The sequence below is a fragment of the Saccopteryx bilineata genome, chromosome 6 (genome assembly GCF_036850765.1).
Source record: "Saccopteryx bilineata isolate mSacBil1 chromosome 6, mSacBil1_pri_phased_curated, whole genome shotgun sequence".
Classification (NCBI taxonomy): Eukaryota; Metazoa; Chordata; class Mammalia; order Chiroptera; family Emballonuridae; genus Saccopteryx; species Saccopteryx bilineata.
In genome coordinates, this window is record NC_089495.1 from 167442108 (window position 1) to 167469548 (window position 27441).

The 27441-nt window shown below is 44.0% G+C and overlaps 1 long non-coding RNA gene across 1 annotated transcript; it reads left to right on the forward strand.

Moving 5' to 3' along the window:
- Positions 1-8668: 8668 nt before the first annotated feature.
- LOC136308736 (uncharacterized) lies at positions 8669-22110 on the forward strand. The gene is made up of 2 exons (XR_010726167.1): positions 8669-8720; positions 21111-22110. It is a non-coding gene; the product is annotated as an uncharacterized lncRNA (long non-coding RNA).
- Positions 22111-27441: the final 5331 nt, after the last annotated feature.

A 27441-nucleotide genomic window follows, 5' to 3' on the forward strand; every position in this document is an offset into this window, starting at 1 on the left:
CATACCTCCAAATTTGTTCTTCTTTCTCAAGATTGTTGTGGCTATTCGGGGTCTTTTGTGGTTCCATATCAATTTTTTAGCTCTGAAAAATGCCATTGGTATCCTGATAGGAATTGCATTGGATCTATAGATTACTTTGGACAGTATGAACATTTTAATGATGTTAATTCTTCTTGTGCATGAGCACAATATATCCTTCCATTTATTTGTATCCTCCAATTTTTTTCTTTAATGTCTTATAACTTTCTTAATACAGTTCTTTTATCTCTTTGGTTAAATTTATTCTAGGTATTTTTCTTGATGCAATTTTAAATGAGATTTATTTCTTAATTTTTCTTTCTGATAGTTCTATTTATTTTCTGTGTGTGTGTGTGTGTGTGTGTTTTAGTGTTTTCAAACAAAGATGACTTGTATTGCTTATGAATCTTGGTTTGGCTGGTTGGGACGACCTGGGTTACATATTAGCTGCATTCAACCGGGAGATTAGTTGAGGCTGGAATATCCATGATGGCTTCACTGTTATATCTGGACCTTGATATAGCAATTAGCTGAACCTTTCTTTCCACATGGTCCTGTATCATTCAATGGTTTGGGTTTTTTAAAAAGTGGCTGGCTTCTAGGAGAACTCTCATAAATTTCATTATTTACTTTTAAAGCAATACATCATGCAAAATTCAATTGAAAATATATACAATGAAGATATCCCTGCCACAAGCTCTCAGTTTCTTTTTTCAGAGGCAACCTGCTACCACTTTTTAAATTAGTCTTCTTGAATTATTCTGAGCACAGATCTACATCTATGTCTTATATGTATATGTGTATGTATGTGTATATTTCTAATTTCTATAGATATACCTATTACATCATTTAAAGTACAAATAATAGTATTCTTTATACATTCTGCATCTTAAGTTTTTGCTTAATATATCTTGCAGATCTTTCTATATCAGTATGTAGAGACTTATAGATCTACCCTATTCTTTCTTAACAGCTATATAGTGTTTCATTTTGTGGATATTAAATGAAACTTTTTTATCAGTCCTCTTTTGATGGACCTGTTTTTATTTTATATACCATGAGATCGACAGTGGTGCCATTTAATGTAGTAACATCTATTTTTTTAATTGACTTAATAATGTCACAGGGATAGGCACCTTTCTGGTATACCACAGTGTCACCTTAATACTAGTGGGCCATTTATCAAATGTGTACATGTGCCATGCTTACAAAATCACATGGTCCAGGAAATGCTGTTGACTGATACCTCTGTGCTTTGTAAAACTTAAATCATTAAGTCATATTTAAAGATGTGTTCCACTGCTTTAAGTCTCCTCTTACCAATTTCCATTAGATTTTTAAATACACCATACCACTACTATAACATAATCCTAGAGAAATGATCCTTTTTTGTCTTTGGGGACCAGCACCTGAGCTCTTCTTTTAATCAGCTGTGTATGTGATGGTTGAAATTTTGTACAGTCAGATTTTTTTTTTTTTTTGTATTTTTCTGAAGTTGGAAACAGGGAGGCAGTCAGACAGACTCCTGCATAAATCCTGACTGGGATCCACCCGGCATGCCCATCAGGGGGTGATGCTCTGCCCATCTGGGGCATTGCTCTGTTGCAACCAGAGCCATTCTAGCACCTGAGGCAGAGGTCATGGAGCCATCCTCAGCACCCGGGCCAACTTTGCTCCAATGGAGCCTTGGCTGTGGGAGGGGAAGAGAGAGACAGAAAGGAAGGAAAGGGGGAGGGGTGGAGAAGCAGATGGGCGCTTCTCCTGTGTGCCCTGGCCAGGAATCAAACCCGGGACTCCTGCACACCAGGCTGATGCTCTACCACTGAGCCAACCGGCCAGGGCCTTGATTTGTATTTTGTAATACCAGCCTTGGCAGACAAACACGGCAGAGTCAGTACTGCACTGTTAGAGTCCAAGTACGTGATGCTTGACATTATGTTATCAATTGTTTCAAGTGTATTGTTCCATATCCAGTAAGACTGAAGGTCATAATCTAGAACCAGAACCCCTGGCTTCTTACCATGGCTCTGCTAGTAATTAGCTTTATCATTAGTCAAATGACCTGCCTTGATTTGATTCTCAAAAGCAGATTTCAAGCCCCAGTTTTTGGGCACAATTTTTTTTTCTTTTTTCTGAAGCTGGAAACAGGGAGAGACAGTCTGACAGACTCCCGCATGCACCCGACCGGGATCCACCTGGCACGCCCACCAGGGGCGATGCTCTGCCCACCAGGGGGCGATGCTCTGCCCCTCCGGGGCGTCGCTCTGCAGCGACCAGAGCCACTCTAGCGCCTGGGGCAGAGGCCAAGGAGCCATTCCCAGCGCCCGGGCCATTTTTGCTCCAATGGAGCCTTGGCTGCGGAAGGGGAAGAGAGAGACAGAGAAGAAGGAGGGGAGAGTGGAGAAGCAAATGGGCGCCTCTCCTATGTGCCCTGGCCGGGAATCGAACCAGGGTCCCCCGCATGCCAGGCCGACGCTCTACCTCTGAGCCAACCGGCCAGGGCCATGGGCACAACTAATTTATTTAAGAGATGATCCCATGCCTGACCAGGCAGTGATGCAGTGGATAGAGCATCAGACTGGGATGCAGAGGGCCCAAGTTTGAAACCCCAAGGTTGCTGGCTTCAGCATGAGATAATAGATGTGACCCCATGGTCGCTGACTTGAGCCCAAAGGTCGCTGGCTTGAAGCCCAAGATTGCTGGCTTGAGTGAGGGGTCATTCACTCTGCTATAGCCCCTTGGTCAAGGCACATATGAGAAAGCAGTCAATGAACAACTAAGGAGCTTCAACAAAGACTTGATGCTTCTCATCTCTCTCCCTTCCTGTCTGTCTGTCCCTATCTGTCCCTCTCTCTGTCTCTCTCTCTCTCTCTTTGTCTTTGTCCCAGGAAGTGATTGAGAAAGATGTGAGTAAGAGAAGGGAAGAAAGTAGATATAAGTTGCCTTAATGAACAGGTTGCCACTGTGAACAATGGTGGCTCAATTCAATGGAAACCACTAAGAACTATGTAAAATGGAACAAAATCATCCTGATCAAAGGATAAAAAAGTAGGGTTTTTAAAAATTATCTACCCACTCTTATCACTCATTGGTGGAGAGATGTTTCTGGAGGGGTCTTAACTTCCTAGTGTTTCAAGGCTTCCCTGCACTCTCCTAAGCAGTTCCAGGACTAGAGAGTACCCTGAGGTAGAAAGATGCCAGATGCCCTTGGCTGAACAGAAATTATGAAGGTAATTTTTAGGATGGACCAAGTGGAAATGGTCTCTGATAGAATTTGCTATGCTTAAAAACAATGTTATGTTAGCTAAAAGTAAAGCCTTTGACTACTTAATGGAGTACTTCATCATACGTCAACAAGTAAAGACTTGTTGAGTGCTTACTCTAGATCTAAAGGATGCTTAACACTAGGGAGCACAAAATAAGTTGCCGTAAAGACTTAGAACATGAGGCATGTGCTGTGTGCTTGTCCTGGATGGGTCTTTAATTTACATAATTTCATCAATCCAAATATAGTGTGGCAAGGTGAGCATTATTATCCTGATGCTCAGAGAGGTTTATTGTCTTGTTCAAGGTCCCACAGTAGACAGAGAAACAGAGGTCAGCCCACAGCCTTCTACATAATAAATGCCCACTCAGCTGGTTAAAAGACAGCAGGGAGCCCTGGCTGGTTGGCTCAGTGGTAGAGTGTTGGCCTGGCATGCAGGAGTCCCAGGTTCGACTCCCGGCCAGGGCACACAGGAGTAGCGCCCATCTGCTTCTCCACCCCTCCCCCTCTCCTTCTTCTCTGTCTCTCTCTTCCCCTCCTGCAGCCAAGGCTCCATTGGAGCAAAGTTGGCCCAGGTGCTGGGGATGGCTCTATGGCTTCTGCCTCAGGTGCTAGATGGCTCTGTTTGCAACAGAGTGATGCCCCAGGTGGGCAGAGCATCGCCCCCTGGTGGGCATGCTGGGTGGATCCCGGTCGGGCACATGCGGGAGTCTGTTGACTGCCTCCCCATTTCCAACTTCAGAAAAATACAAAAAAAAAAAAAAAATTAAAAGAGAGCAGGGAGACCAGGCTGTGTCTGTCGTCTGGTTTCTACTGGCTTGCTGAGAACTAATAAGTGAGTTTATCAAGGTTGTAGGATAAAAGATCAATTTACAAAAATTCATTATATTTCTATATACTGGCAGCAAACAATAGAAAATTGAAATAAAAAACCATTTGTAACAACATCAAAAAATGATATACTTAGGGATAAATCTGACAAAAGATGGAAAAGTTTATGCATTGAAAATTGTGAATATTGCTGGGAGAAAGTAAAGAAGATCTAAGTAAATAAAGAGAAATATTCTCCCCAAATTGAACTAAAGATTTAATAAAATTCTAATCCGAATTTCAGGAGGCTTTTTTTTTTTTTTTTGGTAGACATTGACAAACTGACTCTAAAATTCATGAAATGCAAAAGACCTAGAATAGCCAAACAACTTTAAAACAGAAAGAAGTTAACGAAGTAAGACTTATTTCGAGCCTTATTACAGTGCTATAGTAATCTACTGCTTGCTCACAAGGAAACTGTTCAACTGCCCCCGCATGACTTGTTCTGGAGAAGTTGGTGGATACACTCTGAAACCGAAGGGAGATGGAACTAGGGATAAACAAGTCTCACCCTGAATCTGTCTTGGACCAGTTGGTGGCCTTGTGACATTAGCATCTCCAAAACAGTCAAGAAAATGACTTTTTAACTTGTTGATTATATACTTAGTGATATTTTGGCTTTTGTTGTAAAATTGGTAACAACCCTCTTTCTAACTCTCTGTATCACTGAACAGAAACTGTAAATCTATGGAATAAATGTAAGCAAAAAAGTAGAGAAGATGAAATGATTTAGTGGTCTAGAAGGCACAATATGAAATACAGAGAGATCTTCAGGTCAATTGAATATTGAAAGATGTGTAGAGAAACGAAGACTACCAGGAAACCCTAGAGCATGAAGTCAATATTCCCTATGTCACTTCCCTTTTTCTACACCCCACAAGAGTCCTTCAACACTCTAAATTGCATATCCTTCTTTAGCTTCCTTGACTATTTCAAAGCAGAATTTCTCTTTAGGAATAAATTTCTAATAAACACATCAGAAATTGTAATGTTATCATCTTTGGGTAATAAAATAACAAAGAAGGAAAGAATGATCTCTTGTTGGGGTAGAAGGGAAATACAAAAATTTCCCATGACTCCTCAAATCTCAGAGAATGCACCTGGGCATTCCAAGAATAGGAAAATAATTGGACCTCATGTTATTTCCATTAAGACATTCAACTACATCTCCAGAATATTTTGGCTATATCAAATATTATATTGAATAAAATGATTTCTTCTTGTAGAAAATCTGCAGACAAGGTCATTATGCTTTATAAAAGCATCAGATAAAAGCTCCCTTATAATAAAACCTCAGAAATAGTTTAAGGTTTATTTAAGCAACTTTATTGAGAAAACAGAATAAGGCCTCTTTCACCTGAACCTATTAACTTTAACTCTATAACCTCATCAGGTCCTATAATTTTTATAATTTAGTAATTGGTCCATATCATGTTTCATTTTTTCATTAATTATTTTATATTTTGCATGTCTTAGTATTAATAAAATATGTATTATCAATTTAACTATCATCTTATTGATGAGTGTCAGGAATTTGAGAACAAGAAAGTTTGAAAAGACCTAAAGAAAAGGTAAATCTAGAAGGTATTCACTGTAGAGATGAAGAAACTGAGGTCCAGGGCAGCAGAATACAGTAGAGAATGTCAATTACTATTTCAATTAAATATTATTGCACGATAAATGAGTTGTTATTGCCTTTCGTGGTTCTGTGGGTTGCCTGGGTTCAGCTGAATGGTTCTTGCTTGGGGTCTGTGTCAATCAGTATTCTTCAAGGAAACAGAACCAATTATATCCATATATGTATGTATGTATTTTTTCTCTCTATTTTTTTTTTCTTAAGGAATTGGCTGGAAACTCTGGTAGGATTCAGCAGTCTTGAATTTCTTTTCTCCAGAAAACCTCCATTTTTGCTCTTGAGGCTTTCATGATAAGATGAGATCCACCCAACATTATTCATAATGATCTCCTTAATTAAAGTGAACTGACTTTAAATGTTAACTCTATCTACAAAATACCCTCACAGCAACATCTAGATTACTATTCAATTAAATAACCAACCACTGTGGCCTAGTCAAGCTGACACATAGAATTACTCATAATCTCATATCATTATAGTCAGATGTCTTCCGGAGGCTCTATTGGACTGGATGTCCAAGATGACTCACTCCCATGGCTGGTGATTACTGCTGGTCATCAGCTGGAAGCTCAGCTAAGGCTGTTGACCAGTGTGCCAGTCTCATTCCTTTCCATTGGTCTGGAATTCTCTCAGCATAGTGGCTGGGTTCTGAAAGGGAGTAGCTTGAGAACCAGCATTCCACAAGGCAGGAAATGGAGCCTGCTGAACCACGAAGTCCTGTTCCTGGAGCTACACATCATTTTCTCATTTCCATTATATTCTATTGGTCAAAACAATCACGGGACTCAGATTCAAGAGGGTGAAGAATTCAACTCTTGACGGAAATAAAGCAAGGTCCTGCTACAGAATATATGAACTGAGAAATTTAGTTGTAGACATTTTTGGAAAATATAATAGCACTCACCATTTTTTTTAATGGAATTTATTTGGGTGACTGTTAATAAAGACCAGACAGGTTTCAAGTGTATAACTTTATAACACATGTAGTCTTTATCCTTATTCTATACTTCAGAAGACAATTTCCCAGTCCACCAATTCAGATTGTCTGAATAATTCAGGTTACACTGAAGTCTCCAGTTTGAAAACAAGGTCTTCAGATACGATATTTAGCAGGCAGTGGCCAATGGCCCACTCTTGCTCTAAAGAGCTCCTGGGACAGAAAGCTATATCTCAGTCCAGACAGCAAATGTTCCTATCATTGCAGAAAATACATAGGCACGAACTGCCTGGATAAAATAGTCAAGATACTTTTTTCTCCATTGGTCATTTTTAAAAAAATAATTCACACCATATTATGGCTTCCTCCCACTAGCTTAAGGTTTATGAATTTTACCTAGCAGCAGTATGTGTGTAACCATTTCTCTGTGTTGATTTTTTGATAGAAAAATACTAACATACTATTTTTGTGTTGGTATATTAAAAAAAAAAACACTGACACCAGATTAATAAAAGAGATAATATCTCAAGAATGGTCTTGAACACACTTATTAATATTGATCATATTTGTTATAAACCATAACCATAGAAGATTTAGTTGATTGCTTACTAAATTAATCACACTTTCCGGTCAAAAGGGTAAAACACAATTTAGCTGCTAAAGATTTTGAACATACTTTTGGTTAACATTTGTCTTTATGTTAGATTTTTAAAAGGAAATGATTTGATTTGATCTACAATTTGTTTAGAAAACTCTGCTGGCCAACTTCACTAAATCAGTCATTTCCTATAGGAGCTAACCTCTTGCTATACACTATCCATAGCTTATGCTATGATGAGAGGAGACTTAATTTGGAAATACATTTCTTCAAAAACTAAATTCAAACTATATATATATATATATATATATATATATATATATATATATATATATATTTTTTTTTTTTTTTAAAGGCAGGTTGACATAATCATATCTACATCACCCACAGGGGTGGGGGTGGAAGGAGAATGCTCTTTCTTTCATTTATTGTTCTACTGGTGTGTTCGAGCCTGGATTCTGAGAACCAATTACCCTCCTTTGTGTCACCAAGACAACTTTTTATGAGCACTTACTGCTAGTGTATGGGATCAAATCATATAAAGTTTCATTTAATTGGTTTATTTATTTTAAGAATCCATAGAAACAGGAAAAAAAACTGGAAAGTAAAACCAGTTTCTAAAGACTTTATAGTGAAACACATGAGTTACTTTAAAAAGAAAAACCTCAAATTAAGGATTTAATTGAAAAAAATCCTTTATTTTCCTTTCTTCGCATCTATAGTACGCAAAAGGCAAGAAAGCCCCTTTGAATTGGGGGGAAGTTTTCCTTTGAAATGACTTCAGTGAGATTTCATCTGTATTTCAAACGCATTAATTTCACACCGTCCCCAGTAGGTAATGAAGATGCACAGATTCGGGTCAAATTCACCCTCTGAAAAACTGCACATTAAGATTCTGTTGATTGATACGCCGCAGGCTGTCTTAATCATCGTGATCAAAATCCAAACATTTAGGAAAGGGGCCCAGGAAGGATGCGATTGGGCTTTTGACAAACCCTCAGGCAAACTCAGAAGACCAGCCAACGCTTTTCCAAATCTTTTTCCAGGTAAAAGACCCCATCAGCCCGCGAGGGGTTCGCAGTGTTTCTCAAGAGTGGTTCGACACCCCCCTCACCCCCCGGACCCACACACCCCGACCCCGCGAACCGGTCTGGGCTGTCAGAACACGCGGCGGCGTGTTCAGTCCCAATAACTTTCATGGTGATTAATGAGCTCCTTGATAATTTAATATCGCGTGTGATTAAATTATAAGGCGCGGGGGGCGGGGAGCTCTGCGCTTCCTCGCCAGCCGGGGCCGACGCCGCCGAGCCGCCCGGTCCGGCAGCGCGCGAAGCCGCGCTCGTCCTCCGCGGTAACGCGCTGGGCTCCGCCGGCGGCCGGGCCGCGTCCTCCCAAGGTCAGTGGGTGCCGGGCCGGTTTTCCGGGGCGAGGGCGGTGGGAGAGGGGGTCGGGGGGATAGGCGGTTCGCAGAGCGGCGGCGGTCACTGGAGGCTCCGAGCAGCTTCAGTCCGGCCGCAGAGCTGGGGGGCGGCCTGTCTGTCCCTGTCTGTCCCTGTCTGTCCCCAGCCCGGGCGCGGAGGGGCCGGGAAATGGCCCTAAACAGGGGACGGTCCCTTTGTTACGTCCCTGGTCTCCCAGCCACAGGGGCTCCAGAAGCCCTTGGGACCCCAGGACCTCTGGGGAGAGGGGCGGGGGGCCTGTGGGCTCTGAGTCCCCCCCACCCCCACCACCCCCCGCCCCAGACTCGGAAGGTTCCCCTGCGGGAGAGGCAGCGGCGGCCAGGTTGAGCCGCCCAAAGCACCTGCTCCTCCCCGCCCGCGGACCCCCAGCCCGCCCTGTGCCCGCCGAGGTCCGCGCCGGCCCGGGTGTCAGGCACGTCGCGGGGAAGAGGAGTAGAAAGCCGAGCGAGAGCCCGAAACCTCGGGAAGGCAGAGAGGTGCTCACAGAATTCGGTGCAGAGCCTTCGGGGTTCCCAGACTGATTTATTGGGGAGGAGGCGGGCTTTGAGGTTACTCCGTAAGGGGTCGCGGCCAGGCTCCCGGAGGGGGGTGAAGGCAGGTGTGAGAGCAGTTGTCCCGCGCTGGGCGGCGCGGGCTAAGGGGCGGGCTGCCCTCGTCCTGTCCTCGCGGTCGTGGCGCAGCTCAGTCTCGGGAGAGGTAGGTGGCTGTTCGCTGCCGTGCAGAGTCGGGAGGTGGGGACCCGCACAGGTCCCTCGCGGGCTAAGGGATCGTCACCTCTTCGTACCGCATCGAAAGGCTTAACACGCATCAGGGGGAGGGGAGGGCCCCGAGAGGCGGGAGTGTCCCTAGAAAACCGTAGGAAACTGCGCTTAGACTGGTTAGACGCCGAACCCAAGGGAAAGAATGAAAGCCCCGAAGCCGGGTGTCTAGGCAGTGCCCAGGGGTTGGGGGGAGGATCCTACCTCCGCTGGCTGGGGTCTCAGCTGGACAGTGACATCCCAGAAGGGACGCCGCGGGTTGAGCCCAGGCTCCCCGCTTTCCTTCAGCCAGGGAAGCCCGAGGGACCTCCGGGGACGGCGCGCTTCGTGTCTGGTGCGCGTTAGGCTGCAGGTGCGGTGGCCGAACCATCCTCTAAGCACGGGATAGACCTTCCTAGGACCAGGCTCCTCGGTATATAGGAATTATCATTTGTTCATTCTCTAGATATTTGGAAGTAGCGCCAAGGAAGGGGGGAAATCATGAACAACCAAATGGACTTGTAAACAGAGGTCACAGTATGGAAATATATATCCCAAAACATCCAAAGAGAATACAGAAATAAACCTTCCTAGCTAGAGCAGTAACACGCATAAATTTGTTCTAAGATGCTTGGCCTGACATGCTCCGAGTTTGAGTGTGAGGGTGCCTACAAATCTAGGATATTCGGAATATGAAAAATCTCCCTTAGGAAAAAAGTGTGTGGATGGGGCGGTGGGGTTCAGAGAACGCTCAGAGGCCTTCACTGGTCCTTGGTCCAGGTGTGGCCCTGAGGCGCCCCCGCCCCCCTCCGCGCCTTTGCCGCCTCCTCTAAACAGGCCCGCAGGCTGGTCTAAGGAGGAGGTCGTTTAAGGTTCCTGAGTAAGAAGTTTAAAAGGGTTTATCGGCAAAGCGGCTGCCTGCAAGCGCCTCAGCAACCGGGAATAATTCTGCAGAGAGGTTGCCTCCAGGTCTCACTCTGGAGCTTGACCCCGGGGTACTGAAGCGCCCCAAGGGCAGGCTCGCAGGTAGCAGAGTGCCGCCTTTGTCCTTGTTTTTTTTTTTTTTTTTTTTTTTTTTTAAATCATTCCTTGAATTTGCTCCTCTTGTCCGTGTTTCTCCCAGATACAAGCTAAACCTCTATATGGTTTTCTCCCCAAAACGGTAGCTGGGCTCACGGAAGATCATTTAAAAGCTGAGGGCCAACTTTTCCAACTTGAGAAGGTGCCACGTGCCGTGTAAATATCAGGCGCCTCGTGGACACAGAAATTCTTCCCAGAAATGGAATCACCAGAGCCGGACTGAGAATATTCTAATAGACAGAAGTGTGTCCTTGGAAGAACTCCGCGTTCACGAGAATAACTTAGAGGAGGGGAGAAGAGGGGCGCCAAGGGAGGTTTTATTTCTCAGATTATCGTCATTCTGATTAAACGACGCCAGGATACAGCGAGAGTGATGGCGAATTCTAACGATTCCCAAAGTTGCGAAAGGAGGAAGAGTTCATTTTATTCTCTCATCCACAAGATCACTTCTATCTAATGATCTCGGACACCTGCAAAATTACGTCGAAACCGGTGGCGCATCGGCTCGCATTGTTCTTTCAACGTGCGCGACGCGAGCGGGGCTGCCTTTCTTCTGACTCCGGAGCGCGAGTTCGCACATTGATTTCACTCCTCGCTCTCAGCCCCGCCGTCGAACACCATTTAGGCCAAGATCGCGTATAATGGGAAACACCATCAGCAGCCAATTACCCTTTCAGGGGATTCACTTCTCCTCACAGACACTGTTATTTGAGAAATAGGATCATTTGATTTCATATTGCATTAAATAACACCCAGCCGGTTCAAATTGCCAGCTTCTTAAAAACCGCCCATTGGAATAAATTGCAGGGGCCTCTTGCTTTTCAGGGCAATATGCTGGGCATCGGGCAGAACTTGTAAAAATAACTACACAGCCAGCCCTGAGCCGTTGCTATTAGGAGGAAGAGCTCCGCCACCCCGCCAGCAAAGGCATTCAGCCACCGGTTTCAGGCCGCCTCCCCCTCTGCCCGCCAATTTTGAGATGGTTTAATCTCTTTTTCTTTGAAATGACGCGGCAGTCCCTGGATTAGGAACAGATAGGTTCTGTAGGTTTGAAAATGTTTAAGTATCTGTATGTACAGAAAGGTAAAAATAACTATGTTAAGACAAACATGTAAGTTTCATTTACTAAGTAAATGTACCTGTTCCAACTTACATACAAATTCAATTTAATAACAAACCTACAGAATCTATCTCATTCCTAACCCGGCGGGGACTGTCTGTAAAATGTAAAGCTTTAGCCCCGGGGAGAAAGCGCTTAGGGCTACACAGTGCAGAGGAAGAGGCGTGGGTGGGCCCAGCACGGATTTACGTTGGTTCCGCCCCCGCGCTCTCTGCAGGGCTCACAGCCCGCAGCGAGACTGCCCTGGATCTGAGGCTCCGAGGCCCCGGTGTGCGTCCTCCGGGTTGGAAGGTCTCGGGTGCATAGCTACAGCGTTGCCACTGCTGCCTCACCCTGTTTCCGGTGAGCCCTTCAGGCTTGCCCACCCCTCTCTGACCTCTCGGCACCGGTGCCAAACCCGGAGCCGTGGCTAGCCGGGTCCCACGGAGGACAGAAAGTGGAAGGAGCCTCACTGTGGCTTCAGCGTGAAGTAAAGGGAAAGAGAGAGAGGGCTCAGGGAAAAAAGAAGGAGGAGGAGAGCTGGAGTTCGGGGCACACCCGCCGCCAGAGGCGTTTCATAAAGAACTAAGCTTTTTAAAGTCTGCCACGCACGAGCTGAGGATTGTTAATTGACACTGTTCAACTGGGTGACAACTGTTCAGCTCTATGGGGGCAATCCATTACCCCCACTTTTATTTAAAACAAGGTCTCACTCCTTGGTACTTGGTTCATTTGTGCCAAGAGGCAGGGTGAATTTGAGACTGCCATGCCCCTAGTGAATGTCTTTTTAAGTATTTATTACATTTGTGTTCATGTACTTCATGATGGCCGAATTAGAGTCTCTCGCAGGTAATTCAGAGGCCACTTTCCAGAGACTCCTCTGTGCGCCCCGATTCGGGGTGTGGGCTGGCAGGATCCTTTTAGTGGGTTCTGAGTTCCAGAAGGCCTTCTGGTACAGTGTGGGAGCCTTTCCGTCCCCTGACACTGGGAGGAGCCAGGGAGGCCGGGGGTAGTGGGCACGAGTCCAGAGGTAAGGTTACAAACGTGCTGAAGGCAGGACTCTAAGTTCCCCTCGCTGGGGTTGGCTCAGTCTTCAGTCCGGGGGGGGGCTGCGGGAAAGGCGTGGGCGTTCACTCCAGCTGGGATGGTGTGGGCCTGAGGTGGAGGCACCCTCCACTTGGCCTGGTTCTGCGGAACCTGAGCTGCACTGCCCCTTGTTTCTTCACGTCATTCTTTCCCCGAGCAAATAAAAGCGCGATCCAGACCAAACCTTGGGCCAGGTTGGGCCGCGGGCCTTCGGAGCGGCCCTCTGGGCCTGGGAGGAGGATGCGGTGCACAGCTTCCCACGCTGTCACTTCTGGGCCTGAGCTGTCACTATCCGGCTCCAAGGCAGGCCTGGGGCTGTCCGCCCAAGCTTGTGGAGAGCCCCAGGGACTGCTCCACCCGGGTCCCTACCCTAAGCCCCTTGCGCCCTCATCCCGTGCTCCCCTGGGGGCCTTTATCCCCTCTCCCCCTCCTCGCGCACACAGAGCGCTCCCTTCCAACTCCCCACCTCCTCCCCTTGGGGGCACAGCCAGAGAATTCTTTCCTTGTCCAACGCTAAGACAGGAATAGGGTGAAGAAGTTCGGAGGAGTAGGAAAACACGTCCTGCCCGGCTCTAGTCTTCTCTGCTCGCGCGAATGGAATTGCAGAACTACTACTGGTGGAATGACCGTGCGGTTGGCGTTGCGAGGGTGACCGGGGCCAAAGTCCTAGAGCCGGCAGAGGCTGCAGCTGCCGCGGGCTGCTTCCCTAGGGTCCCCACCAGGGTATACAGAGGCTGCGTGGGTGGACCGTGCCCTTCACACGCACCTCTCCCTCTGCAGCCCACCAGAGCGCAGTGTAACCTCCACACTGGGTGTCTTGTGTACACCCTGTGCCTCCCTGGGAGCCTTGGGTGAGGATGGTGAGAACCGGTGGTCGCTGCTCCGGGGCGCTCAGGCCTCGGGCTGCGGCAGGGACGAGCAGGTCATTTATTTCCCTGGCTCACTACTGGCGCCCCCGCCGGGATCGCGTCTCGGCCAAGCGGGGCCGACGCCGCTCTCCCCTGCCCGCCTTCCCTCTACGTCGCCGCGTTTACCAGCGCGTTTTGTTTCCCTGTTGGATTCCAGACCTCGGGGTTGTCACCGTGCTCTCCTCCTACGGACGCTAATCAAGTAATTTCCCCATCCCAACCCCATCAAATTGCTCTTTAGCTGTTGAACTGCGGAGTTTTGCTCGCCTTTTCACATGCTAATCACGCCCATTCAGCAGCTCTTGGTGGGGCTGTTTGTCGCAGGATAAATCTCCTTGTTTGCCGACTGCATGATTAATTGATATTGTTGTCTGGCTTTTGTGGGGACCGCAAAAAGCTGAAAGGAGGAGCTTCGAGACTGCGCCGGGGGCCGCTAGCGACATCATCCGGCTGCCGAGGTCCCGGCGAGGTCGAGCCGGGGGGCTGATGACATTATGCGCCCGATTTGGTTTTCCTTATTAAAAAGATGATGAAAGACTCCGAGACCCCAGTTTTACAACCCACCACAGGGGCTCAGAAACAGCACGGAGTTTAAGCCACCGGCGCAGACAAAGCCCTGGAGTTTGCTCAATTCAAAGGAAAGGGTGGGTGTCACTTTTTCACGCAGGAGACAATTAAATCGCATTTCGGCCCACCCGGGATATCAGTAACAGTTGAACACGGGCAGCGTTGTGGTTTGGTTTTTCACACAAAGAATAAAATCTCTCTCTCTCCCCGCTTTTTCCTCCTTGTCCCTCTCCCCTACCCCATTCTCTTTAGTTAACATCCCTAAAAGATAAGTAAGTGAAAGGAAGCCGGAGCTTGAGGGGGACCCTGCAGGCGGCTGACCCGGGCGTGAGCGAGCGCACGGTTCTTAGACGGAATCGCGGGCCCAGGGGCGCTGACGGTGAACTCACAGGATCACTAAGTTCCACCTCCCGGCACTGACCGATATTTTTATTTGCCTTCGCCAGTCTCTGCTCATTGCTCATTTTCCTCAGCGGCAGGTGTGCAGTCAAACCCACACAAATTCCTCCGCCCTCCTCTCCTGCCCTCTCCCCTGCGTCCTGGAGTTTTATTCTCTACGGACATCCCTGAAAACTTGGAGATTCAATTAAATAATTCCAGTTACGCGGTGCTCCTACCGCCAGCTTATTGCAAATATTTTCTTTTTCGAGTTCTTAAAAAAAAAAAAAAAAAAAAAAAAGCAAAGAGAAGAAAAGAAACTGTCGCCTTCGCTTTCACTGTGCGCGGGGGTAATTGATAGGCGCCATTGGAGGTCAGAATTTGCATAAGAATTAAGAGCAGTAAATTAATTTAATATTCCATGCACATCTCCAATTATTCCTGGAGACCTTTGTCTACGCGGCTGCCAGAGAGGGGATTCAGCTGCTCTTCAGCCAAACAACATCTGTGCGGTTAATAATTTGATAAACAGCTCATACAAATAGTTTCTGAATTATCTGGCAGCCCAATGACTGTTCAGTTTGGAAATGTTTTGGCAGGGTCTCCGGCGTACTCCCAAGGCCTCAGGCGTCTGCTAGACAACTGTCTTCTTATCTTTTTAAACATCAGCAGATGACAATGTGTAAAATAAGTCATTATCATTAAGTAATAACCTTGCCCCTTTAAAAAGAAATAAAAACCGGCAAGGTCATCACAGTGGTCAGCAGGTCATCTATTAAGGACCCTGAGATGAATAGACCTAGTGGGAGGAGGACTGAGGGAAGCATTACCAGAACGGAGGAGAAGACGTGGGTGTCTGGTGGACTGGGTAGGGATGGGGGATGTTTTTTCTTGATATCATGGATTGAAATTAGGTGACTGGATTTGTGTATGGAAATATCTGCAAGGAAGGGTCCCCATAGTAGTTGTAAGTGAAAGGGGACACCAACTTTTCACTGTGTTGCTTCTTGTACCTTTTAATGTTCTATTCACATGCAGGTACTATTTATTCCAGAAATAAATACATAAAAACAAACCGAGTTACCAGAAAGTAGGGGTGAATTATTTTGGCTGTGTATAGTCCTTACCTGACTTCTCCCTATTCCTTCTCCTGATCGTACTTCCTCCCCCCTACCTTCAAACCCAGCCAGGTGTGTACGTCAGCCAAAACAGTTGGCCCGAATTTGGAAGGAAGCATTTGTAGAATGGTGCCATCCTGTTGTCAAAACAGACCTGAATTTGAGATGCTTTTCCTTTGCTCTCCTTGGCTCTAAAGATTTCATGGCTCTGATTTCATTCCTGTATCATTCTGCCACCAGAGCACAGCCCTGTTCCTGATATAAAGTCTAGAAAGGAACTACGTGATCTTGAGTGAGACTGACTGCTCTAATTTGTGCAGCCCGAGCATTGCAGCTCTATTTACTGCAAGTTTGTGTTTACCCTGGAATTGTTCTGCGCTGACTGTGCTATAACAGGATGCTCTACTACGATCCTTATCTCTGTCTATACATTCTTACATGTTTGATGTATACACCTCACTCATTCAGTATTCTTCTATTTCCTACACTGTTGACAATCTAAGTACTTGAAGTCACTGAAAATTACCCCCAAGTTCAGAGTAGTGTCGAAGCAGTAATATGATAGAGCTTTGTCCTTGTACTCTAATGAGCTTGGGTAGCACTGAGCTTTAACTTCAGGCAAACCCTTCATAGTATACTGTAGGTCTAAATATACAACTTGACAATGAATACAATGCACGCCTGAGCTCAATTGAAGAATTACTTTTCCAGAAAACAGGTCATTGTGTCACAAGAATATCACAATAGCATTTCTACAAGAACATTCATTATTATAGTTAACATTTTATTCTTGCATTTTATTAGATTTACCCCATCCCCATAGAACTACAAACACTACCAGGCCTTGAAGGCTCTTATAAGCATACAAATTGTTCCTGTTATTTATGATGGGGGTTGCTCTCTGCATTTTTTTAAAATTAATTTCTGACTTTGATTCAGACTTCTAGCTAGCAAAGTAATTTGAAAACATTTCTCTTCTTAAATGGGACATTATCAATTCTTTTGGGAACCATTCTAATTTTAAACACCAACACATTCAGTTTCTTAATCTGCAGCTCTGACGTTACTCATTTTTATGCACATAACCTATCCCCCTTTGGCAGGAGTTCGTTTATGCTTGATATTTATCTTCTTTACATTTGTTTGCCTATTTTTCACATCAGTATATGGGCAGAAAATGGCTATTAAACAAGAAGGCAGAGAACTCTGATTACATTTTTGACTATGTAAGTAAAGCCACAGAACATTGAAATTTTGAGATTTTAAAAAAACTAATGAGTCCTCTTCAGAAAAGCCGTCTGGATATCATTAAAGTTGATAAGTTTGAAATGATTATCCTGATAAATGCTTGGCTCCTTGGGGTGATTAGATACATATTTTCAACACAGTCTCCTAAATGAGTCTGAGGCCTGCATTTGAGGGAGATTTTCTGAGCATAACCGGAAGTTGTTGGGTGAAAAAATCTAGAGTAAAACTTTACCTTGTCGAGTTCAAAGCAGAGGTACCTGTTACTCATGTACACTTGTACTAAAAAAAATGGAAAATACAGAAATAGGTGACTGTCAATAACTTAAACATCACACACCCCGGTTATTTCCAACCTAATTGTAAAGAAAATACACCTTCTATCTTGGGAAAAGTTAAAGAATGGCCAATGGGCAGGATAGTGATTTAAAAACTAGGTGCTATATCTATTGAGGTGCTATATCTATTGAGGATAACAGAGGGGTGTGTGTGTGTGTGTGTGTGTGTGTGTGAGACAGACAGAGAGAGGGACAGACAGACAGGAAGGGAGAGAGATAAGAAGCACCATTTCTTCATTGTGGTACCTTAGTTGTTCATTGATTGCTTTTTCATATGTGCTTTGAAGGGGGGGGGCGGCACTACAGGAGACGGAGTGACCCTTTGCTCAAGCCAGTGAGTGACCTTGGGTTCAAGCTGGTGAGCTGTGCTCAAACCAGATGAGCCCGTGCTCAAGCCAGGGTTCTCCACATCCCAGTCTGCTCCTCTACCCACCGAGCAACCGCCTGGTCAGGTGAGAATAAAAGAGTTTTAAAATATAATCTGAGAGCTAAAAACAGTGCAGATTATTTTAAAAAAATTATTATTTTTACTTCATTTGCTTCCATTGTCCTGAAAAAAAAAAAAAGACAATTTCTCTATATACGACCAGCTTTTACCTAAATCTGGTTAAAAATTGAATTAAAAAAATATGGGTTAACATGTAAAAATTATGAACAGAATTTACTTAGAAAAACCCTTCTGCTCTCATTTTTCTCTATTTTAATGTTTAAATGAGTTGTGCTGGATGCTGATGCGGGTGAGCATCTCCATCTCTGATACTGGGTTCAGAATATAGAGCTTTAGCACTTATCAGCCTGTGGATAACTGCAAGCCACAGAAACAAGTCCAGATTCTTCGGAGATGACTGTAAAATGTCTCTGATCATCAGGGGAGTTTATCATCCCATGGTCTTTTCTTTACTCTCCCTGGCTAGGACTGTGATTATACTATACAGATTAGCCATCACCTAACTCCAGGGGCGCCCTTCACACTGTTGTCATTGTAGATTTGTATGTATTTTAAGACACTGTTCTGATGTATATAGCACTAAAGGTCCTTTAGAAAGAAGGCTATCATTAGTTTTTAAATAAAATTTGTATGAAGGGGAAACCTGGGCTTAGCAGTGAGACTGGCTGGCTCTGCTTGAAAGGGAGGGTCATGGGCAACAGAAACTATGACCCTCTTATGCCATTAGCTTTGGCAAGAAAGACCAATTCAGCAGCCATGAGACCTGACATAGTCTGGTTAGAACTAATGTGGGTGTAGAAGGTAAAAAATGGTGGGCAGAAGGCATATCCCTTTAGTTGTCCACCAACTGGCTGTAGTCACCTGGGCAATCACCTAAACTCCCTGTGTCAAAGACTCCCGTCTGCCACTTCTTAGTAATTTATTCTTTTTGTTGGGCATATGCATGCCCAGGGGACTACATTTCCCAGCCTTACTTGCAACTGCATGTGGCCCATGTAAATTCTCACCAATGAAATGTAATCAGAGGTGATGAATTCATACTTGCACCTTCCTATTCCTTCTTGCTGGCTGAGAATTTTGTTAATGAAAGGCACATAGTGAGGATGATGAGCTCCCTCAATGGCCTGGGTTCACAAGATTTCTTTTTTCTTTTCTTTTTTTAAATTTTATTTATTCATTATAGAGAGGATAGAGAGAGAGAGAAGGGGGGAGGAGCAGGAAGCATCAACTCCCATATGTGCCTTGATCAGGCAAGCCCAGGGTTTTGAACCGGCAACCTCAGCGTTTCCAGGTTGACGCTTTATCCACTGCGCCACCACAGGTCAGGCCTCACAAGATTTCTTAAAGTAGATTCTGCCCCCTGGAGAGATATTATCCAATATCCAAAATATTGGATAAAGTAGGTTACATGGAGATAAATTAATTTCTCCTTTAATAAACTGCATATTTTGGTTTACTTTGCTATAGCAGTCTCCCAAAATAACCCACATCCTGGCTTTGTTTTTCTTAACTATAAAATAAAAGCATGTTACTTTGGGTTTCCCCCAAAGCAAGCAGCTTAGTGGGAGGTGATCTCAGGAAATACTAGTAGGGGAATGGGGTTCAGTGACAGGGAGTGGAAGGCAGCCATTTAATTACATTATAAAACAACTTACCTTTGTGGTCCACTGGAATTTAATTCTACCACAGGAGCTCTGGGAAACAGTGTAGGACACCTGTCTTAGAGTGAGTCCACTGAGCTGGAAAAATTATATACCAGCTCCTATCAGTAATTAGATGAAGAGCTACTATTCTTCAAGGGCATTATTTCCTCAGCACTTTGGTCTGTTGCTGATGGGCTTCAGGGGCTAAAACAAACAAACATACAAACAAACAACCCCCTCCCCCAGGCAATGAAACACAAGTGCGGTGGCTGGTCATTGGGTTGGTACACACTGAAGTATAAAAGCAAGGATCTGCTTCAGGGGGCACTGGATGAATAGTTTCAAAGATTTCCTCTTCACATTAAAAGTTTTCTTGTCTCAGTTTGTTGACCTAGTTGTCTTCCTGCTCTAGCCAGATCAGCTTACTCAATTTAGGACTCCCCAAATACTTTGTGCACTCATCCTCATTTTGTTTATGGTATTCTTCCATGTGGCACAGCTCATCACTCAGGTGTGCCTCTTTATCTCCACTGTGTCAGTTATCTGCTGCTGTTAGACCAATCACCTTAAAACATAGTGACTTAAAACAACAATTTATTATTTTTACAATTCCATGAGTCAGGACTTCGTGGCACTTTTCCATGGATAACCAGCTAGACATCTTCATGTAGAATGACCAGATGTCTTCTCCTCTTCTGGGGGCTCTCTTCAAGTGACCTCTAACCATTCAGTAGCTCTGTTTGGACAACTGGGTTCCAAGAGGATGGAAGTAGAAGATGCTAGCCATTTTAAAGCCTATGTGATTGTAAGTATCAAAATGTCACTCCCACTGCATTCTTTTGACTAAGATAGGTCAGATTCAAGGGAATAGGAATAGGCTCCTCCTTTTGATAGGAGAAGCTACATGTGTGTAAAGAATGGGAAGAACTGATATTGCCATATTTGATTACTGTCTATCATGCCTACCTACCTCTTTCCATTAATTCAAATTCCCAAGACATCCTCCTATCCTACTTCATATAAGAAACCTTTCCCATCATGCTAGTCCTTTGGGGTCTTCTAGCCCTGTCTGACTTTATATAAGGGCACCTCTTATATAAACTTGTTATTTTTGTCCTTTGTACTTTACTGTCTTGTGACACCTTTTGTTGCTTTTTATTATTGGTTCTTCAAGGGCAGAAAATGCAGATTAGAGTTCCAAGAATACTTGGTACAGTTTGGAGCACACAATGTGGACTTTCACTGTGTATCTGTGCAAAGACAAAGGAAGGACACAGAAGGAAGGGTTGGTGGAGGGAGTGACCAGCAGGCATATGCTATTGGGCTGAGGTCTAGATAAGTAGAGCTCATTTGTAGTAGATTTATATACATGTTAACTGTTTATTCTGAAAATCAAATAATTCTGAAATCCTCCCAGCCTAAGTGAGACTTAGCTGACACATATTTACATGATGGAATGGCCATATTTGTAACTGGAATGAATCACCCTAAAGGTGCATGGAAGGCTTCCCCCTCTCACATACCACCCATCCCTCATAATGCACTATTTCCTTGAGTCAAACATTGTCCTCTTTTTAGAAGAGGCTGCAAGTACATCTTGTTGGAGAGGGAATGGGAAGTAGAAGGTGGGGTTGGAATTTGAATCTCTGATAAGAGCAGTGTTTCTTTTTCTCTCACAGAAGAAACTGAGACAGCATGAGTGTGCTGGAAGATCAGAGGCCACTGATGCTGAAGGAAGGAAAACCGAGGAGGGGACTCTCTGCAAACAACTCACCTGCCTTCATGTCAGTCTGGCAAATTATCCAGGAGCCATCCTGAATAATGTATTGTGCTGTGCATTAGAAAGTGTCTAGCATTAAAATGGACAACAGAGAAAAATAGAAAGGAGCCAAAGGAAGATTCCAGAATCTATGAGCATGTTACGTGAGTTTGCAGTCAGCAAATGGACATCCCTGCAGTCTCTGGAATCCAGTCTTCTATGTTGCGACTGGACCCTTAGTCACTAGGTTTCCAAAGGCAGAGTAAGCCTGTGTGAAAACTAGCCCATGCTATCCACAGAAAGGGAGTAGTAGTATTGTTGAGTTTTAGTAGAACCACTAAAGGAATGTCACAGACAGCTACATGAATGTAAGTGTTAAACAAACTTCCTCCATTGATTTTAGTGACTAGTGGGGGCACCTCTATAGCTCCCTGAACATGTAACCCACACCACACTTTTAAATTAAATGCCCTGAATTGCCCTTTGGATCAATCAGAGAAGGCTTGTTTCAGTCCACCTCATGGTTGAGGATATTAGGTGTGTAAGAGATGATGGTTTCCACACATTATCATGACCAGCAACCTTTTGTGCATTGATGATGGCTGGCATGCAGAAAATGCACTATATTGGAATCTTGAAAGTTTGTAATGGATGCATGGACTGGAGCATGAACCATGCTGTGGGGTCACACCTGGATTTATATTCTGCCTCTGTCATTAGCCTTGCGACCTTGAGCACATTTGAAAACTCTATTAGATATACAAAAGGTTTTCCTCATCTGGAAAGTAGGAATAGCAATACCTAAGTCACAGGGTTGTGATTAATAAATAAGTGAAATATGTTAAGTTTCTAGAAAGCTCCCTGGCACAAAGTTATATTTAATCAGTGACTTTTAAAATAAAGGATTGTTGTTGTTGTTACTTATCTTCTGATCATTTCACCACAGCTTTGTGCTTGCAGACTGTGTGTGTGCATTTTCCATTAACTACCAGAAAATAAACATAGGCATATGTGATTCTTTTTTTTTTTTGAGATATTTCTTAATTCTTTATTGTTGTATGCCCCCCCACACACACACGGCATATGTGATTCTTAAGGATGGGGAAGAAATCCAGAGGATTTAGGATTACTGACCATCCTGTTTAGTAGATTCATAGAGAAGATGAGGCATTAAAATAATAACAGAAAGAAGTTCTTTTGTATGGTAGAAATAATAGATGAGATGGTTATAAAAACTGGTGGGAGCCTTTGGGTGAAGCTTTCTTCTGCCTAGAACACTGAACCCCCAGTTACCCACTGACTGGGCACTCCCACCACTTCATTGTTACCATTTCTAAGTGTGTAAGGAAACCCCTTTCCTTTTGAACTATCCCTATTTGTTTGACCATGTTGAGACTTGTTCTTCAGATAGAAATTTGGTAAACTGTCCTGCTTCTTTCATCTTTATTCTTTCACCAAAATTCTCTACATGCAATCATGTCTCCAAGAGGAAATCAAGTAATCCTTCCCACATTCTTCTCTTCCAAAGACTGTTTGTCAGTTGACAACACTATAGAGTTTGCAGTGTCCTGAAACACTTGATGGAGCAAATATCTCTCCGTCGACTCTTTAACTGAGCAGAACATCTGGACCAGGGGTCTTTAGTCTTTTCTGTTAATCATTTGTAGGAAACCAGGGATTTCAGAAAGAACAAAAAATACTTGGTAACTTTACAAAACTCTCAAAAAATGGAAAAGAGGGGAAAAAATGCCCATAGAAAATTAATTTAAAGCTAAATAGCAGACACATCTGGGAAAATGCTGGAAATAAATGTACTTACAGACATCACCTTTCTGAAGGCAATCAGATCCTTGAATTTCATTTCACTCATTATAGCCTGTGCCCATGGCCAAGAATGTACTCTTCCAGGAAAAGTAAAGGCAAATTTCTTGGCATTGGCTTTGCACCATCTCTCACTAGAAAGCTCATTAAAGACCTATTCCTGAGGGCAACTGGAAATGTAAATGTGGTAACCCCTCTTAGTTTTTGGTTGAAATAGCCCAAATGCTTGGCAGTCATTAAAACTTTCCCAAGCAATATTCATAAAAATAAACCCAAGTTATCCATGCACAACATCATTAACGCAATGTCAGCATCACCATTGGAGGGAAATGGAAATCACGTATGTATCACAGAATGCAGTCATTTAGAAAGTGTAGCTTCATCTCTACTTTTTGGGGGGAGGGAGGAGGTTGTACAATCTCTTTACTGAGTTTTTAATCGAGTTGCTATTCCACTCTTTCTTTTATGGAGCCATAGAAGTGTCTGTAATGAAAGATTAAAATGGTTGTTTGCAGTGGCTCTGTCCGAATAAAATATGACAGCTCTCTCGTAGGGCCGATATGTAAGCGGAGGGAGCTCTGTAACAAGCTGCATTATGCTTTCTGCCATGCATACTGATCACACATTGAGTGGGTTATTCTTATAAAAATAAAAAAAAGATGTGTGTGTGTGTGTGTGTGTGTGTGTGAGAGAGAGAGAGAGAGAGAGAGAAAGCGAGAGAGAGAGAGAGAGAGAGAGAGAGAATTTCTTTCTCTTAACTGATTATGAACCTTATGCATAGCAAGTAATGGAGAGCGATGCTCAGATTTCCTATAGCAGAGGACACACACACACACACACACACACTCGCTCACACACTCACACACTGACAGGCTAATGGCTACTTTCCCAAAGAGTGGTTAGAAAGAAGTAGTAAATGGGACTGTGTTGATGCTGGGAGAAGACCCGGGCAAAGATCAAGATACCAGCAACATATCGGATAACAAGTAATTGGCAGGTCACCACCAAATGAGTGTAGTCATGCATCGCCGGGCAGGCCTTTGCTGGTGATAAAGACACTTGTAAACAATTCAGTCCCAGAACATGGCAATAATATGTTGATCCGGCGTGTAATGAGGTGTCCCTGGAATCAATAAGCAGTCCTGGAGAGCAGGGAGCAAGGGCAGTGGCTGTCTTTCTGATGACCTTTCCTCACCACCAAGGACCCCATCTCCCCTGAAGAGGACTTTTCTCATTCCGCAGCCAGCTCCGAGTGTCAGAACTTCCATTCGCAGCCAGCAAATGAACAGCTAGGCCCTGCATGCTAATGAAGTCCAGGCTATTTTGCACCTTTTCATCTGCACATTATGCTCTTGACTCTGGAGAAGGTGGGAATTAGGCCGGACCCCAGTGTCAGACTGCCTGATGGCTCGGCTTCGGGAAACTGGTAATTGAAGCTGATGACTGATGCGAGGGAGGCCTGAATTTGGAAATAAACAGTTTCAAGCACTGCATGTCATTTCTAGAGAGACTGCTGAGAGAATGGAAATGAGCTCCGTTTCTTGAATCTAATGCAGTTTCTCAGCAGGAAAAACACCGTCTTTTAGACAACAATGCCAGTCATTAAGATTTAAATGTTCTGGCGATAATAGAAGAACTGGCCTCCCGTTCACAAACAGCACTTATGTAAATGTCTTTCAACACCCAGATCTACATTTAATTCACGCCCAGGCAGATAACTGTGTTGGAAATCGGAACCAAATGCAATTCTTAGTCTATAAATATCATTCATAAGGGGAGAGAGGAAAACAGTAAAATTGTTTGCCAACATGTCACATAGCATTGCCTGTCAGTGCTAGCGACACAGTGACTCCCCGTTGAAACAATGAAAGGACATTTGGAAGTCTACAATAAAACACCTCCAAGTCACACTTTTACTGGTTATTTTTACAGGGTTGTATTTCATTCCAAATAATCTACCATCCTAGCCTTTTATGTTCAGATGACATGAATATTCCCTATTTATATGCAGAATTTATATTTGGATGGTGAATCTGTATGCTTACTGTTGCATTCAAAACCCAAATCTGAACCCATTTGTTTGTAGCCTTTTAAAGGAAGTTCCTTCATTAAGCATTTATTTCATTTTTTTTCCCCTGAACATAACTAGGTTTTCACAAAACCCCAGACCCAACATGACATGGTGTTTAGTCCCTTTCCCCAGTGTGCTGAGATTAATGGGACATATGTGCTGTATGCAAAAAAAAAAAAAAAGGCTTGGATCTCACATGCAGCCTTTTGCGTTTTAAGAGTCTTTTTACTAGATGTCCCTCCAGTCCAGTTTGTCCTCTGCAGCTGAAACACCTTCGGGAGAAATACATGAGCCTGGAGAAGAGGAGTGAGACCAATGGTGTTTTCCATGGCGGGCCGCAGTGACTCATTGGTAACCAGTGGCTCTCTCTCTTCTAGCTTTTCCTCCCTACCTGAAGGGAGATTTCAATATTTCAGGCCTTTTTCAATTTAATGGTGACATACAGGATCCTCATCGGCAGTCTTCAGTCTGTTAGCGACATCAAGGATATCAGTACAACTTGAGAAAAACCCAAGCTGGCTGGGATATTATTGTCACTTCAGTTTAAGGTAGCAAACCTATCTCGCAAAGGATCAACACTGAATTATTTCAACATTTCAAAATATAGATAAGCAATGCATTTCTAATAGAGTACTTGTGGATACTAGATAGATCAATGAATATTCAGCAATCCTTTGCATGAAATATATGAAACTCTACAAGAAAAAGGATAAATCTTAATCACACACACACACACATACACACACCTACTCCTCACTGTTACAATGTTGCTCCATTCTGACATTATTTCTGTGTCTTGTGGAGTCTCACAACATAATGGGCTAAAAAGAGGGAGAAAATTGGGGTCACAAAAATGTGCTAATGATAACCACACGGCTCTCCATGTGTGCTGTACTTGCATACTGGTGTATATATTTATAGTGATTCTATGTCCAGAGCAGCATTGATTTTTTAAATAGCTTTAGGTGTATTTCTTCACTGGACTCACGCCTTTAGCCTATGGCATAAAATTTTGTTTTGTTCACATATAAGGAAAGAATGTGATTTTTCTGAGGTTGCACAGCAACTATAATGGTGAAGCCAGAATTAAACTTTCTGTTTTAAACATTTGCTATGTTTTTCTTTCCTATAGATCCATGTTCTCCTGTGTAGACACGAGTAAGAAAGTTATGCGGCATTAGGCTATTTCTACTTTTATCCTTCATAAGCCCTGCCTCTTCCATTGCTGTTATGAGGTTGAAATTGTTCTGACTTGGAATCATGACATGTAACTCCAACTGTCCTGAGGAAGAATAGCTGAGAGCATTCCAGTCTCTAACATCCACTGGTGGGCACTACTGTAGTAATAGCATCCCTTTGTGTTGAGGTACCCAATGAGTCACCTATGTGCTGTGCACATTTCTCCCTGTTCTCATTGTGTCACAGCAGCCTTTTTTAAGTTTGCTCAGTGTCACCTTCTCAAAGAGGTCAACCTGGGCAATGCTATTTAAAATTGTAGTTGCTCTCCATTCCCCTGTACTCCTTATCTCTCTTACCTTGTTCTGTTTTTTTTTATGGTATACCATATATTTATTTTCTTATTATGTATATTGTTTACTATCTGTCTTCTAGCACTAGAATGTAAACTCCATGAGGACAGGAATTCTTGTGTGTTTAGTTCACTGATGTATGCCAAACTTCGGGGATAGTTCAGACACATGGCATGGTGTTTGCTTAGTCCATATTTGCTTAGTGAGTGAACTTCTGTAAATCTCAATTTCTTAAAACTGTCTCAAAGGAATACACTTAGAGTCAAGACTACCTGTCATCTAACTTGTACCCCTGCAGTGAGCAGTCTACTGGATGTAGATCCCCCCTGCCCCAGGAAGGGGTGAAAACATGGTGCAGGCAGTTTCTTCAGCTCAGGGTTGTTTCTGGGAAGGGACTCAACAATGAGTCCTAAGTAAGCAACCTGCTGTGCAACCATGCAGTGATTGCCTCAGTCGTGAAGGGAGACTCTGGGTGGTCTTACAGCATCTACTGTAGAACACCCTTAGTGCCTCTCAGGTGCACCTGCTGAACATCTATCTACCTGTGCAGGATTCTCCTTGCTTTTACCTTGGAAAACATTACTACAAGAGGAAGGTTAGTGGGATGAACCTGACTTGGCAGTGGTCTTGGGACTTCAGCTGATGTCTCTTTCTCCTGCTGTTCATTCTCAATTCTCCTCAGTCTCAGCCAGGACCCTTCCTGGCCTAGGTGGCTTACCTTTTGGGGTGACTCAGGAGGAATCATCCTGAAGAGTCTGACCTTTGCAGACTATGGCTGCTGTGCCTGTCTATTTACCATCAAAATGGTCAGAGGAAGACCATGAGGTACC